Consider the following 15,146-nt stretch of genomic DNA (forward strand, 5'->3'; position numbering starts at 1 on the left):
TCTGCGTGAAAATGTTGCCCCTTAGGTCTCTTTTATATCTTTCCCCTCTCACCCTAAACCTATGCCCTCTAGTTCTGGACTCCACCATTCCAGGGAAAAAAACTTTGTCTATTTATCCTATCCATGCCCCTCATGATTTTATAAACTTCTATTAGGTCAGTCCTCAGCCTCCAGCACTCCAGGATGATTTGTGGAGTAATTCTAATGAACGAATGGAGTACAGTCTATTCCAGGCTTACGATAGATGTGAAGCTATTTTCAGTCAGGTATATCTTGATAATGAATATGTTTTGGATCTTGCATCCCAAGTTTGAGTTAATGCAATTTATTGTGAAATTTTCTTGCAGCCACTAGGGGGTAGTCACCTATTACAATCAAATTTAGCAAGGAGAAAATGCCAGATTTCAAAACCTTGGAGCTGCAATATTTATTGGTGTGAATGTAGCTCCTTTTTGTGACATGCTTATCTAGTGTGCTAGGTATACAAAGGGAAGATTAGAATTAGGTAAGCATGGCACATACGTAATTATTATCAGTGTCACTTTTATTACATAAAAGCAAAATACTGCAGTTGCTGGAAACCTGAAACAAAGATACAAAATGCCGGACAAACTCAGCAGGACTGACAGCATCCGTGAAGAAAAAATAGAATTGACATTTTCAATCCAATATGAGTTTCCACAAGCGGTAAACCATCTGAGTTTCTTCAGCATTTTCTATGTTTCTTTCATTTTTATTCGAGATATATGTGCAATTAGCGTGGAATGGGACATGGTGAGGCATATTGAGGGATGTCCATTCGGAGGTTAACACATATGAATAAGACTTTCAGTGGCATTCAGGATGTGGTAGGAACATATGTTAGAAATTTCACAATTGGTGTAATGTAATGTTTAGTCTAGCGTGGGATTGCACATGGCGATTGTAGAGCATCTTAACCAGCAAGCAGTCAGTAAGGGGACTGGTGGTGATAAAAGCTTTTGTACTATTTGTCTTTGTTTTATTTCAGAATGTTTCAATAATGAACAGCCACTACCTCTTTTTCTGATTTTATTAATACTAAATGATGTAACAAGCTTAGCATGAAGTAGAAAGGGGAAAAAAGGACTAAAAGCTAGCAAGAACATATGGTCTTATGGTCTAAAAGGACTAAAAGCTAGCAAGAACTCAACAATTAGTTTCAAAACTGAGAAATAGATTGGAAATGGGTACTTCTCTCAATCTGAGGGAATCCTCTGCCAGTAACCCAGCTTGTTTATTTCCTATCTTATGTACTTATCTCGTCATAGAATCCCTGCCGTGCAATTCAGCCCATCAAGTCCTGCACCTATCCTTCAAAGAGCATCCCACCCAGCCCCAGCCCCCCCCATTCTAATCCCATCAACCCTCATCCACCATGGATAATCCACCTAATCTGCATATCCCTAGACACGATGGGGCAATTTAGCATGGCCAATCTACCTAAACTGTTTAGACTGTGGGAGGAAATAGGAGCACCCAGCAAAAATCCTACACAAACACAGAGAGAACGTGCAAACGCCACACAGTTAATTGCCTGAGGGTGGAATCAAACCTGGGTCCCTGGCACTGGGAGGCAGCAGTGCTAAGCACTGTGGGCCCCCTTTTTTGTTTGAGGGGAGGGAGGGACATGCTATCTTGCTATTCTCTTTGGAAAATTTACCAGCCGTGTATTTGAGCTGTTGTAGCTGATGTTCTTTACCTGTCTGGATTTGATTATGAGCACAATAGTACAGTGATTTTGGTTATAAGTAATCTGGAGAGTAAGGTCTAATCAAACTCCACACAGACAGTTATCCAAGACTGAAATCAAACCTGGATCCCAGGCACTGTAAGGTAGCAATGCCAACCACTGAGCTACTATACAGCCCTCTGTCCATTCAGGAATAAGAATTTTTGTGTGGCGATCAGAATGTGTTGGTAACTTCTAATTTTCTTAAAAGCAGTTTTGTTAATATCAAGAAATCCTTTATTCCATGCACTTAGTGCTTCTCCATTTGCCTGTTACATTCTTATCTGCCATCACATGAACATAGTCAATTGTGAAAAATTCAAATGCACAAAGCAGTCAGCTGATAATTTTGCTTTACAAGCATTTGGAGAAATACTGACTGTCAAAACAAAGCATTACTGTTCCTTTCACATTGAAAAATGCTGCTGTTTTCATCCTGCTGCAGTTGCTCACTTTCTGAAATGAATAAAGATGCACAACTCAGAGCAACCATAAACCAGAAGCTAATAGAAACAGGAGAGTGAGGACAGTGAGACAGCGTCCATTTTGGGATGTCAATTCTTTCTAGTCTGTCTTTTTCTCCTGCAATGTGAAGGAATTGCTCCAAGCTAATCTGACTGAATGTGGATGGAAAGATCAGTTGAAAGCGAACTGTAAAGGAAAGCTTTCACTAGGAGAAAGGGGTGACATGACATTGGAAGCCTTTCAGTGGCAATTTGGAACTTGTGAACTCTTGAATAATGTTCTATTTGACAAAGATCAGAAATGACTGCAAGCAGATTGATCCCAATGCTCACTCTTAGACATTCTTTGATTTATGATGTGGAGATGCCAGTGTTGGATTGGAGTGGATAAAGTCAGAAGTCATACAACACCAGGTTATAATCCAACAGAGAGAGAAAATGCTGGAAAATCTCAGCAGGTCTGGCAGCATCTGTAAGGAGAGAAAAGAGCTGATGTTTCGAGTCTAACTTTGACAAAGGGTCAGTTAGACTTGAAACGTCAGCTCTTTTCTCTCCTTACAGATGCTGCTAGACCTGCTGAGATTTTCCAGCATGTTCTCTTTTGGTTTCAGATTCCAGCATCTGCAGTAATTTGCTTATAATCCAATAGGTTTATTTTTTAGAGTCCTAAATAAAGGTTTCAGAGAGACAGGCCAGAGTGACTTCAGTCAGCCTCCACTGTCTCAACATGGACTGTTTGAGCATGGGGTTAGGGAAAATGCCAGGCACTTTCTCCTGAAGCTGTGACCTCAGCAAGCTTCTCAGAGACCATTGGGCATGCTATTTTCTTGATACCACTGGGTCAATTCCAGGAGCAGGTCAACCTCATCCACTGGCAGATGAGCAAAGGGATGTACCCTTCTTTTTAATAGCACATTGGCACTTACTGCATTCTCTGGCAGAAGAACCTTGTTCCCATCAGTATATTCCCTTCTACCCCTCAGTATTGAAACAAGTTTTCTTGCCTCACCCTGAGGAAATATGCTGACCTTTCCTCTGGATATAAAATCCAGCTAATTCTCAGGGATTTTTTTACCCCACTACAGCGGACAGCTGAAACTGACAACCGGAAGCGGCAGGGACAGACCACTATAAACACCGGGGGAAACATCAAAGAAGCGCTTCGCAGGAGGCTCCCAGGCACTGATGATGTCGCCTAGCCAGGGGACAAAAAGTTTGCAACGAAAATTTCCAGCTCGGCGAACAGAACCACAACAATGAGACAATCTGATGTTGGGGATATAAAAAACACAGGCATTTTGAAAATCAGACAGAGCAACTGCCATCGAGTGAGACCCAAGACATTTAAACATTCTCTATCAAAGGTATCTTTTCATATGAGACACAATCACAGTAAAAGAAAGATGACGACCCAGGGAGATCAAACACCCAGATCCCTCTAAACCCTTCCTATTCATATAGCTATCCAGATGCCTTTTAAATGTTGTAGTTGTACCAGCCGCCACCACTTCCTCTAGCAGCTCATTCCATACACGTACCACCCTCTACCTGAAAAAGTTGCCTCTTAGGTCTCTTTTACTTCTTTTCCCTCTTATCCTAAACCTATGCCCTCTAGTTCTTATTCCCCACCCCAGGGAAAAGATCCTGTCTGTTTATCCTATCCATGCCCCTCATGATTTTATAAACCTCTATAAGGTCACCTCTCGGCCTCCGAATCCCCAGGGAAAACAGCCCCAGCCTATTCAACCTCTCCCTGTAGCTCAAATCCTCCAACCCTTGCAATATCCTTGTAAATCTTTTCTGGACCCTTACAAGTTTCACAACATCTTTCCAATAGGAAGGAGACCATAATTGCACACAATATTCTCAACAGTGGCCAAACTAACATCCTGTACAACTGCAACATGACCTCCCAACTCCTGTACTCAATACTCTGACCAATAAAGGAAAGCATACCAAATGCCTTTTTCACTATCCAATCTACTTGCATCTCTACTTTCAAGGAGTTATGAATTTGCACTGCAAAGTCTCTTTGTTCAGCAACACTCCCTACTTCCTTACCATTAAGTGTATAACTCCTTCTAATATTTGCTTTTCCAAAATGCAGAACCTCTCATTTATCTAAATTAAACTCCATCTGCCATTCCTCAGCCCATTGGCCTATCTGCTCAAGATCGCCATATAATCTGAGGTAACCTTCTTCATTGTCCACTATACCTCCAATTTTGGTGTCATCTGCAAACTTACTAACTAAACCTCCTATGTTCACATCCAAATCATTTATATAAATGTCAAAACATAGTGGACCCAGCACCGATCCTTGTGGTACTCCACTGGTCACTGGTCTCCAGTCTGAAAAACAACCCTGTAGCTCAAATCCTCCAACCCTTGCTATATCCTTGTAAATCTTTTCTGGACCCTTACAAGTTTCACAACATCTTTCCAATAGGAAGGAGACCATAATTGCACACAATATTCTCAACAGTGGCCAAACTAACATCCTGTACAACTGCAACATGACCTCCCAACTCCTGTACTCAATACTCTGACCAATAAAGGAAAGCATACCAAATGCCTTTTTCACTATCCAATCTACTTGCATCTCTACTTTCAAGGAGTTATGAATTTGCACTGCAAAGTCTCTTTGTTCAGCAACACTCCCTACTTCCTTACCATTAAGTGTATAATTCCTTCTAATATTTGCTTTTCCAAAATGCAGAACCTCTCATTTATCTAAATTAAACTCCATCTGCCATTCCTCAGCCCATTGGCCTATCTGCTCAAGATCGCCATATAATCTGAGATAACCTTCTTCATTGTCCACTATACCTCCAATTTTGGTGTCATCTGCAAACTTACTAACTAAACCTCCTATGTTCACATCCAAATCATTTATATAAGTGTCAAAACATAGTGGACCCAGCACCGATCCTTGTGGTACTCCACTGGTCACTGGTCTCCAGTCTGAAAAACAACCCTTAACCACCACCCTCCGTTTTCTACCTTTGAGCCAGGTCTGTATCCAAATGGTCAATTCTCCCTGTATTCCATGAGATCTAACCTTGCTAACCTGTCTCCCAGGAGGAACCTTGTTGAACGCCTTACTGAAGTCTATATAGATCACATCCACCGCACAGTCCTCATCAATCCTCTTTGTTACTCCTTCAAAAAACTCAATCAAGTTGAGTCAATATGATTTCCCACACACAAAGCCTTGTTGACTACCCCTAATCAGTCCTTGCCTTTCCAAATACACGTACATCCTGTCCCTCAGGATTCCCTCCAACAACCTGCCCACCACCGATGTTAAGCTCACCGGTCTATAGTTCCCTGGCTTGTCCTTACCACTTTTCTTAAATAGTGGCACCACGTTTACCAACCTCCAGTCTTCTGGTACCTCACCTATGACTATTGATGATACAAATATCTCAGCAAAATATCTTACCTAGTTTCCCACAGAGTTCTAAGATACACTTGATCAGGTTGCCAGGAATTTATCCACCTTTATGCATTTCAAGACATCTAGCACTTTCGCACCTGTAATATGGACATTTTTCAAGATGTAACCATCTAGGTCCCTACATTCTATATCTTCCATGTCCTTCTCCTCAGTAAAATACTGATGCAAAGTACTCATTTAGTGTCTCCTGCAGCTCCGCACAAGGTCACCTTGTTGATCTTTGAGGGGCCCTTTTCTCTCCCTAGTTATCCTTTTGTTCTTAATATAGTTGTAAAAGCCCTTAGATTCTCCTTAACCCTATTTGTCCCTTTTTGCCCTCCTGATTTCCCTCTTAAGTATACTCCTACTGCCTTTATACTCTTCTAAGGATTCACTCACTCTATCCTGTCTACACCTGACATATGTTTTCTTCTTTTTCTTATCCAACACCTCAATTTCTCTAGTCGTCCAGCATTCCCTACACCTACCAGCCTTTCTTCACCCTAACAGAAATATACTGCCTCTGGACTCTCGTTATCTCATTTTTGATGGCTTCCCATTTTCCAGCCATCCCTTTACCTGCAAACGTCTGCCCCAATCAGCTTTTGAATGTTCTTGTCTAATACCATCAAAATTAGCCTTCCTCCAATTTTCAACTTTTAGATCTGGCCTATTCTTTTCCATCACTATTTTAAAGCAAATACAATTATGGTCTCTGTCCCCAAAATGCTCTCCCACTGACACCTCAGTCACCTGCCCTGCCTTACTTCCAAGAGTAAGTCAAGTTCTGCACCTTCTCTAGTAGGTACATTCACATACTGAATCAGAAAATTTTCTTGTACACACTTATCAAATTTGTCTCCAGCTAAACCCTTAACACTATGGTGGTCCCAGTCTATGTTTGGAAAGTTAAAACTCCCTACCATAAACACCCTATTATTCTTACAAATAGCTGAGATCTCCTGACAAATTTGTTTCTAAATTTCCTGCTGACTATTCGGGGGCCTATAATACAATCCCAATAAGGTGATCATCTCTTTCTTATTTCACAGTTCCACACAAGTAACTTCCCTGGATGTATTTCCGTGAATATTCTCCCTCAGTACAGCTGGAATGCTATCCCTTATCAAAAATGCCATTCCCACTTCTCTCTCACTTCCCTTTCTGTCCTTCCTGTCGCATTTATATCCTGGAATAATTAAGCTGCCAGTCCTGTCCATCCCTGAGCCACATTTCTGTAATTGCTACGATATTCCAATCCAATGTTCCTAACCATGGCCTGAGTTCATCTGCCTTCCCTGTTAGGCCCCTTGCATTGAAATAAATGCAGTTTAATTTATCAGTCCTACCTTGTTCTCTGCTTTGTCCCTGCCTGTCCTGACTGTTTGATTCACTTCTTTTCTCAACTGTACCAGTCTCAGATTGATCTCTTTCCTCACTAGTTCTCTGGGTCCCACCTCCCCAACACCCCCTTACTAGTTTAAATCCTCCCAAGCAGTTATAGCAACTGATTAGTGTCCTAGATCTTTAAATAAAACTCAGGAGAGACAATTTGTTACTTGTGGATGGTTAAATTAAAAGTGAGGGAAATGGCTCTTAAGATTGCTGAAGAAGTTCTGGGATTTGAAGATGTTTCCCAAATTTGCCAAGAGAATTTAGAAAGACAGAGGAAGGGCATACTTTTAGAATTAGCAAATGAATTCAAATTGGGTTTAACCAGGGACAAAAGGAAAGCTGAAATTGTAATGGAGTTGGTCGAGCACTTAGGTATAGCAGAGAAACAGACAAGTGCAGTAGAGTTAGAAAAACTTAAATTGCAATTGAGGCAAATGGAGTTAGAAGATAAAGAAACGGAAAGAAGAGCCATGAGAGAAGAAAGAGAGAGAGAGGAAAAAGAAAGAGAGAAGGTTCTTAGCTGAACAAAGAGAGAGAGAAGGAAGAGAGACAGAGAAGAAAGAGAAAGGGAGAGAGAACTTGAACTTCAAATGTTGTGAATTAGTCAGGAAAATCAAGGTAACAGGATGGAGATGAAGAGAGAAGGTAGTGATGTATATTCATATGTTAAAACATTTTGATGAGAACGATGTCAAAGCCTTCTTTATTTCATTTGAAAAATTAGCTAGGCAGTTGGAATGGTCAGAGAACTTTTGAGTAATGCTAGTTCTAAGCTGGTAGGCAGAGCTCGTGAGGTATTTGCAGCACTGTCAGATGAGGGGTCAAGAGATTATGAAGAGGTTAAACTGGCTATTTTGAGTGCCTATGAATTGGTTCCAGAAGCATTTACACAACCATTCAGAAACATAAAGAACGAACCAGGTCAGACATATGTTGAGTTTGAAAGAATTGAACACAGTAATTTTGATAGATGGGTGTAGACCTTAAAAGTAGATAAGACTTATGAGGCTCTAAGAGAAATTATTCTGCTGGAGGAGTTTAAAAACTCACTTCCTGAGATGATAAGAATTTGTGTGGATGAATAGAAAGTTCAAAAAATACGAAGAGCAGCGGAGAAGGCAGATGAATATACATTGGTGCATACGGCAAAATTTAGCTTCTGGCAAGAATTTCATCCTGTGAGGGATAGAAATTGGGAGAAGAGAAACTACAAAACAAAAAAAGTAGAGCACACTGGGAATAGTTTATCACAGGTGGAAAAAGAAGCCCAAGACGGTGGAAAGGTGGTGAAAGGCCTCAGATATTTTCACTGTAATGGAGTGGGGGATAGAAAATTACAGTGCCAGTGATTTAAGAAGGCAATCCACAAAGATACTTTCACTGCCAGAAGGTGCGACACATACAGTCGCAGTGTTGGTCATTGAAGAAAGGCACTGTGAGAAAAGATGTGGTAAGAGAGGCTAAACCAGTGGCATTAGTGAAAGTAGTAAAGAAAACCCCAAGATAAGTCAAGGAGCTGCAGGAGAGTGCACAGCCTAGGCAGGGGTTGGGTATGGAGTTAGTGCCTGATTTCTATAAAGACTTTGCCTCTGTGGGTTAAGTTTACTCAGGAAGTACGGAGGAGAAGGGAAAGAAGTTATAATTTTGAGTGATGCAGGAGCTAATCAGTCCCTAATAGTAAGAGATGAATGTGGTTGCATTCTTTCTGACCTGCTACCTGCGAGAGTGGTAATTTGTGAAATAGATGGACAGAAATTTAGCATTCTCCTGTGTAAGATCAGATTGGAGCCAACTCAAGACTGGGGAAGTGACAGTGGGAGTGATTGACAGAATGTCAGTTCCAGGAATACAGTTTGTTCTTGGGAATGATTTAGCAGGATCCAAGGTAGGAGTGACACCCCTTGTTGTGGAGAAGACAAAGGAAGACCAGGGAACTGAGGAGTTAAAAGAAAATACCCTGGAATTTTCCCAGACTGTGTAGTAACAAGATCCCACTATCAACCCACAGCATGAAGCAAAAACTAAAGAGAAAGACGAAGGAGCTGAGGTTCAGAAAGTGAACACCCTGTTTGATGTAATAATGCAGGAAAAACCTGAACAGGCAGAGGGTCAGACAGAAGTGTTTAGTCCAGAAAGGCTAATGGGCTTACAACAGAAAGACAAGACAATAAAAGATATATATATTGTTGCATAGTCAGAAAAGGAATCAGAATGTGTTCCTGAGGGTTATTATCTCAAAGGTAGAATCCTGAGATGAAAATGGAGACCACGGCAGGTTTGCAGAGGAGAAATGGGCAGAAGTGCAGCAGATTGTGTTGCCGGTAACATTCAGACAGGAAGTGTTACGGGTAACACATGAACTACCAGCAGGAGGTCACCTCGGTGTATGGAAGACTCGGGCTAAGGTACAAAAACATTTCTACAGGCCTGAACTGCACAAGGATGTGGTTAAATTTTGCCGTACACGTCATACATGCCAAATGATAGGTAAGCCACAGGCAGTAATAATTCCAGCATCTTTGTTGCCAATTCCCACATTCAAAGAACCTTTCATGCGTGTTATGATTGATTGTGTAGGTCCCTCCCGAGAGCTAAAAGTGGGAACTAGTACTTGCTAACCATAATAGATGTGTCTACCAGATTCTGGAGGCAATTCTGTTCCAGAGTATTAAGGCAAAAAGGGTGGTAGAGGAGTTAGGAGCTTTCTTCACGCAGTTTGGGCTACCCAGAGAGATTCAGTCAAACCAAGCTAGGCTGTTTAAGGATGTCATGGATAGCTTAGGCATACAGCACATAAATCAAGTGTGTACCATCCTGAATCTCAGGGAGCTTTGGAAAGATGGCATCAGACTCTCAAGACCATGTTAAGAGGAAACTGACAGGATTACCCGAATGATTGGGATAAAGGTATCCCATTTGTAATACTTGCCATTAGAGATGCCCCAAATGAATTGATTAAATTTGTTCCCTTTGAGTTAATATTCGAACATGAAGAGAGAGGGCCTTTGAAATTAATTAATGAAAAAATGACAGGACCAAAGTCGGAAATCTCACACTTGGATAATGTATCTGAGGTGATGCAAAGATTAAATCAGGAAGGTGAGTTAGCTAAACAGCACCTGAAGATGTCACAGCATAGAATAAAGCAGGTAGCTGATAGCTCTAAAATTTGACAGTTTTCCCATGAGTATTGTTAGTATTGCTACCAGTGGTAGGAGTTCCCTTCAAAGCCAGGATTAGTGGTCTCTGTCAAATTGAGAAAAAGTTGAGTCAGGTAAAGAGGTTGGACAGAAAAAAAAAACTATCAGCTATGTCATGTGAATATGTTGACATCTTATTATAATAGAGACCAGGAACTGGATAAACAGGTGGTAACTATTGCCCCGTAGAGTGAGGAATCAAATCTGGATGTTGTGGAGTTTGATGTGCCTCAAAATACATTAAGCAATGAGGAAGTCCTTGAGGAGTGGGATAGGTTAGTGAACTATCTGTCTCAGGAGCAAAGAACACTTGACAGGTTTGTTGCAGCAGTATGAGGATGTATGCAGGAATAAGATGTGGAGGACTAATGCTATTGTGCATGAGGTGGAAGTAGGGAATGCTGTTTTGATAAAACAGCACCCTGAGAGACTTAATGCTTTCAAAGTCACACTGGTCCAGAAGGAAGTGGATGTCATGCTCAACGAAGATATCATTGAACCGAGTCAAAGTGAGTGGAGTTCGCCAGTCATGTTAGTTCCCAAACCTGAAGGGACTCAATGATTTTGTGTATACTAAAGAAAGGTCAATGTTGTAACAAAATTGGACTCCTATCCAATACCAAGATTAGAGGTTGGACAAACCAGTTACATCACAAAGTTGGACTTACTGTGTGGTTATTGGCAGGTACCTTTATCAGAGAAAGCGAAAGAAGTTTCTGCATTTGTAAACCCAAATGGGCTCTATCAATTCAAAGTGATGTCTTTTGGAATGAAGGACGCACCAGCCACATTCTAAAACCTCATGAACAGAGTTGCAGGCTGATTAACAAATTGTACAGTTTATCTGGATGATGCAGTGATCTTTAGCAAGTCATGGAAAGATAACATGGTATAGTTGGCAGAGCTCTTTGAATGATTACGAGAAGCAAAACTGGTGATAAACTTAAAGGAAATAGAATTCGCGAAGACAGGCATGACATTCTTGGGACATAACATTGGTCATGGAAGGCTGACTGCAAGCAATGCAAAGACGAAGGCCATCGAGGATTTTCCACGACCGTCCTCAAAGATAGAGGTGCTTCGACTTTTTGGATTAAGCGGATTCTATCAGAGGTTTGTTCCAAACCTCATTAGCATAGTGGCACTGCTAACAGATTTACTAAAGGAGAACACAAAATTTCGGTGGACAGAACAATGCCAGGAGGCATTTGAGAATCAAAAAGCAGTATTAACCACCGCACCAGTTTTAGTTGCACCAAATCTTTTGAAAGCCTTCAAAATTGCAATCAATGTTAGCATTATAGGAGTTGGAGCTGTACTGCTACAGGAAGGTGATGATGGAATTGAACAGCCAAGCGGCTACTTTTCAAAGAAACTCATACCCACCAGAGAAAATACTCTACCATTGAAAAGGAATTATTGAATTTGGTATTGGCCTTCCAATATTTTAATGTTTATGTGATGAACAATGTGTCGGAGACAGTTGTGTACACAGATCACAATCCTCTTACATTCTTGGAATGATTTAAGACAAGAATATGAGACTATTTCTTTGGAGTCTTATGTTACAGACTTTTAATTTACAAATTGTACATGATACAGGTCGGTAAAAATGTGATAGCAGATGTGTTATCACAGATTTAAAGGAAAACATATAGATAAGATTGAACAGATTCTAATGTTATATATATGAGTATGTGCAGAAATTAATATGAACCTAGATTAATGACCTATGTATTTCATTGTAATGGAATTAAGAATTAGAAAAAAAAATGAAGCCATCTTTTCATTGTGACAGTTCAGTGTTTTTCTTAAAGGGGGGGGGGGGGGGGGGCAGAGATGTAATGTGGTTGAAGCCGTGAACTATACCTTTAAGAAAGAGTGAATGCTGTTCTGCACTGAGAGCTTACAAGAGCAGTCTCAGTGTACTGGAAAATTGAAACCATGTAATATTTTTCTGTGAAATAGATACCTGAGTTAGTTGCTATTTTGGTAACAATTCAAATTTAACCAATCAGTTTAAATTATGCTAGGAGAAAGTAGGGACTACAGATGTTAGAGATCAGAGTCGACAGCGTGGTGCTGGAAAAGCACAGCAGGTCAGGCAGCATCCGAGGACCAGGAGAATTGACATTTCGGGCATTATGCCCCAGGATACTAAAACCCATTCATGTTTAAATTTATTGTTTTGCCAACATTAAACCAATGAGACAATCCGATGTTGGGGATATATAAAAGGCAAGTATTTTGAAAATCAGACAGGGCAGTTACCACTGTGAGAGACCCAAGACATTGAAACACTCTCTATCAAAGGTACCTTTTCATATGAGACACATGCACAGTAAAAGAAGGATGATGACCCAGGGAGATCATCAACTGAAACTAAAAAAACACCGAAGATGACAGCCATTCTATGGTTTTGAAATTAAGTTGATGTGATTTTTATAATTGTTTTATTGGAACAGTATATTGTTATAGAGTGGGAGGCAGGTAATAAGCAGTTAAGAGAAAGGGGGGCTTAGAGTTGTGAATAGTAGTTGTTTAATGTTCACTTTGGAGTTAAAGAATAAATTGATGTTATTTTCTTTAAATTGTGGAATTTGGGGAGCTCTCTGTCATTCATATTTTAAACAGATTACGAGGCGAGATGAGTTTTTCTGGGTGAAAGTGAGGACTGCAGATACTGGAGATTAGAGTCAAGAGTGTGGTGCTGAAAAAGCTCAGCAGGTCAGGCAGCATCTGAGGAGCAGGAGAATCAATGATTCAGGCAAAAGCCCTTCATCAGGAATCTCGTCTCCTTGAAGCACAGTTGAAAGCAGCCAAGAAGGCTTACTTTTACAGGCCCTCATTGGCCAAACTACAGAGGATTACAGTGGTGCGGTCTGCATTGAATTCTGTGTTCACACAGGCAGCAAAGAAGGAGCTTACTTTCACAAAACAAAGGTTATATGAGCATGGTGACAAACTGGGCAAGTACCTAGCATATCTCGCCAGAAAAAGGAGTGCCCCTCAAGCCATTATGTCGATTAGGGAAGGGTCTAGGAACTTAACATGTGACTCCAAAACGATTAATGTGGCATTCCAGAGGTTTTACTCTGAATTATATCAACCTGAGGGTTGTGAGGGTGGGGCGTGCCAAGATGGAGTACTTTTCCAAGAATCTGGTGCTCCCGGGTGTGACCCCAAACAAGGGTCTTTTCTTAATGCCCCCTTATCAGAGCAAGAGGTGCAGGAGGCTGTGAAGCAGCTTCAGAGTGGTCCTGATAGATTTCCCAGCGAAGTCTATAAGGAATTTATAAGCATATTGTCAGGCCCAATGCTCAACATGTTCAATGATTCGTACAGTCATGGTCATCTCCTACCATCTCTACGAGAGACCAAATATTTTGTTTATTTTTTTAAAAAGAGCGAGTCCTAGAGGACTGTGCTTCTTACAGGCCCATTTCACTCATAAATGTGGACTTTAAAATCTTCTCTAAGACTATTGCATTAAGGCTGGAGATTTTGTTACCTTCGGTTGTTAAAGAGGACCAGACGGGCTTCATAAAGGACCGCACATCCTCCAGTTATGTTAGGAGGCTGCTTAATGCAATTCAAGCATATCAATAACAGTCAATACAGGGATTAATGATTTCTCTAGATGCAGAGAAGACATTTGACCAAGTTGATTGGCTGTACCTTTTTTTATTCCCTAGAGTGGTTTGGCTTGGGCAAAGTCTTTATAAGACGGGTAAAGATTCTCAACAGTGACCCTCTCACTGTGGTCATCACTGATGGGGTACAATCAAGCAACTTTAGCAATTTTAGGGGCAGCTGACAGGGCTGTCCACTTTCACCATTGCTTTTAGATTGGTGATTGGTGGAGTCCATTTGTAGGGATCCTAATATATTGGTTCCAGAAGTGGGGTCAAAATTACATAAGATTTCATCGTGTGCAGACGATGTCCTCATTTTTTTGTCAAATCCAGCAGTTTCGGCGCCTCACCTGATACAATGCATCAGCTCTTTTGGCACCTTTTCAGGGTACAAGATTAATTTGCAAACTCAGATGCCATGCCTATGGGTGGTCTTGAGGGTGAATCTCGATTCCCATTTAAGTGGTCACAGTGGGGTTTTATGTATTTGGGCACATTCATCACTCCAGTTCTTGATCGGTTGTTCAAAGCTAATTTTGTTCAATTATTCGACAAAATCAAAAAAGGCCTTTAAAGATGGGAGGCTCTTCCGGTCTCGTGGTTGCGTCAGATAGCGCTTATTAAGATGACTGTTCTCTCCTGTTTGTTGTACCCTGTATAGATGCTTCCCCTGATTCTCGATAAGCAAACGTTCAGGAGACTGAATGGCTGGTTCAGCTCTTTTATTTGGCATCGCAAGTGACCCCTTATTTAAATTGGCTAACCTGCAATTGCCTCACAGACCGGGGGAGTGGATCGCCTGGACATTAAAAGCTACCAACTAAGCTCGCTTTTATCTTACAGGAGTGATTGGGATTGTGAGGATCCTCTTTCAATATGGTCAAATATCGAAACCTCTCAGGCAAAGTGCCACTTACTAGCTTGCTGTTTTTGGACAAAATGAGGACAGTTAGGGAATATTTCCATTAGAGCTGAAAATGTGTTGCTGGAAAAGCGCAGCAGGTCAGGCAGCATCCAGGGAACAGGAGAATCGACGTTTCGGGCATAAGCCCTTCTTCAGGATATTTCCATTACCCAATAGTCATCAATACGGGTAAAGGGAAGGCAATATTGGCAAAACATCTTTTCTTACACCTATAGTGGGTATGCTAGGTTTTCAACCAGGGATGACGGATTCAGGATTCAAACATTGAGCAGCTATGGGTGTGTCTTGCATGGGTGATTTATTTAAGGGAGACGCAATGATGTCTTTTGATTAGTTAG

Source organism: Chiloscyllium plagiosum, chromosome 4 (assembly GCF_004010195.1).
Source record: "Chiloscyllium plagiosum isolate BGI_BamShark_2017 chromosome 4, ASM401019v2, whole genome shotgun sequence".
Classification (NCBI taxonomy): domain Eukaryota; kingdom Metazoa; phylum Chordata; class Chondrichthyes; order Orectolobiformes; family Hemiscylliidae; genus Chiloscyllium; species Chiloscyllium plagiosum.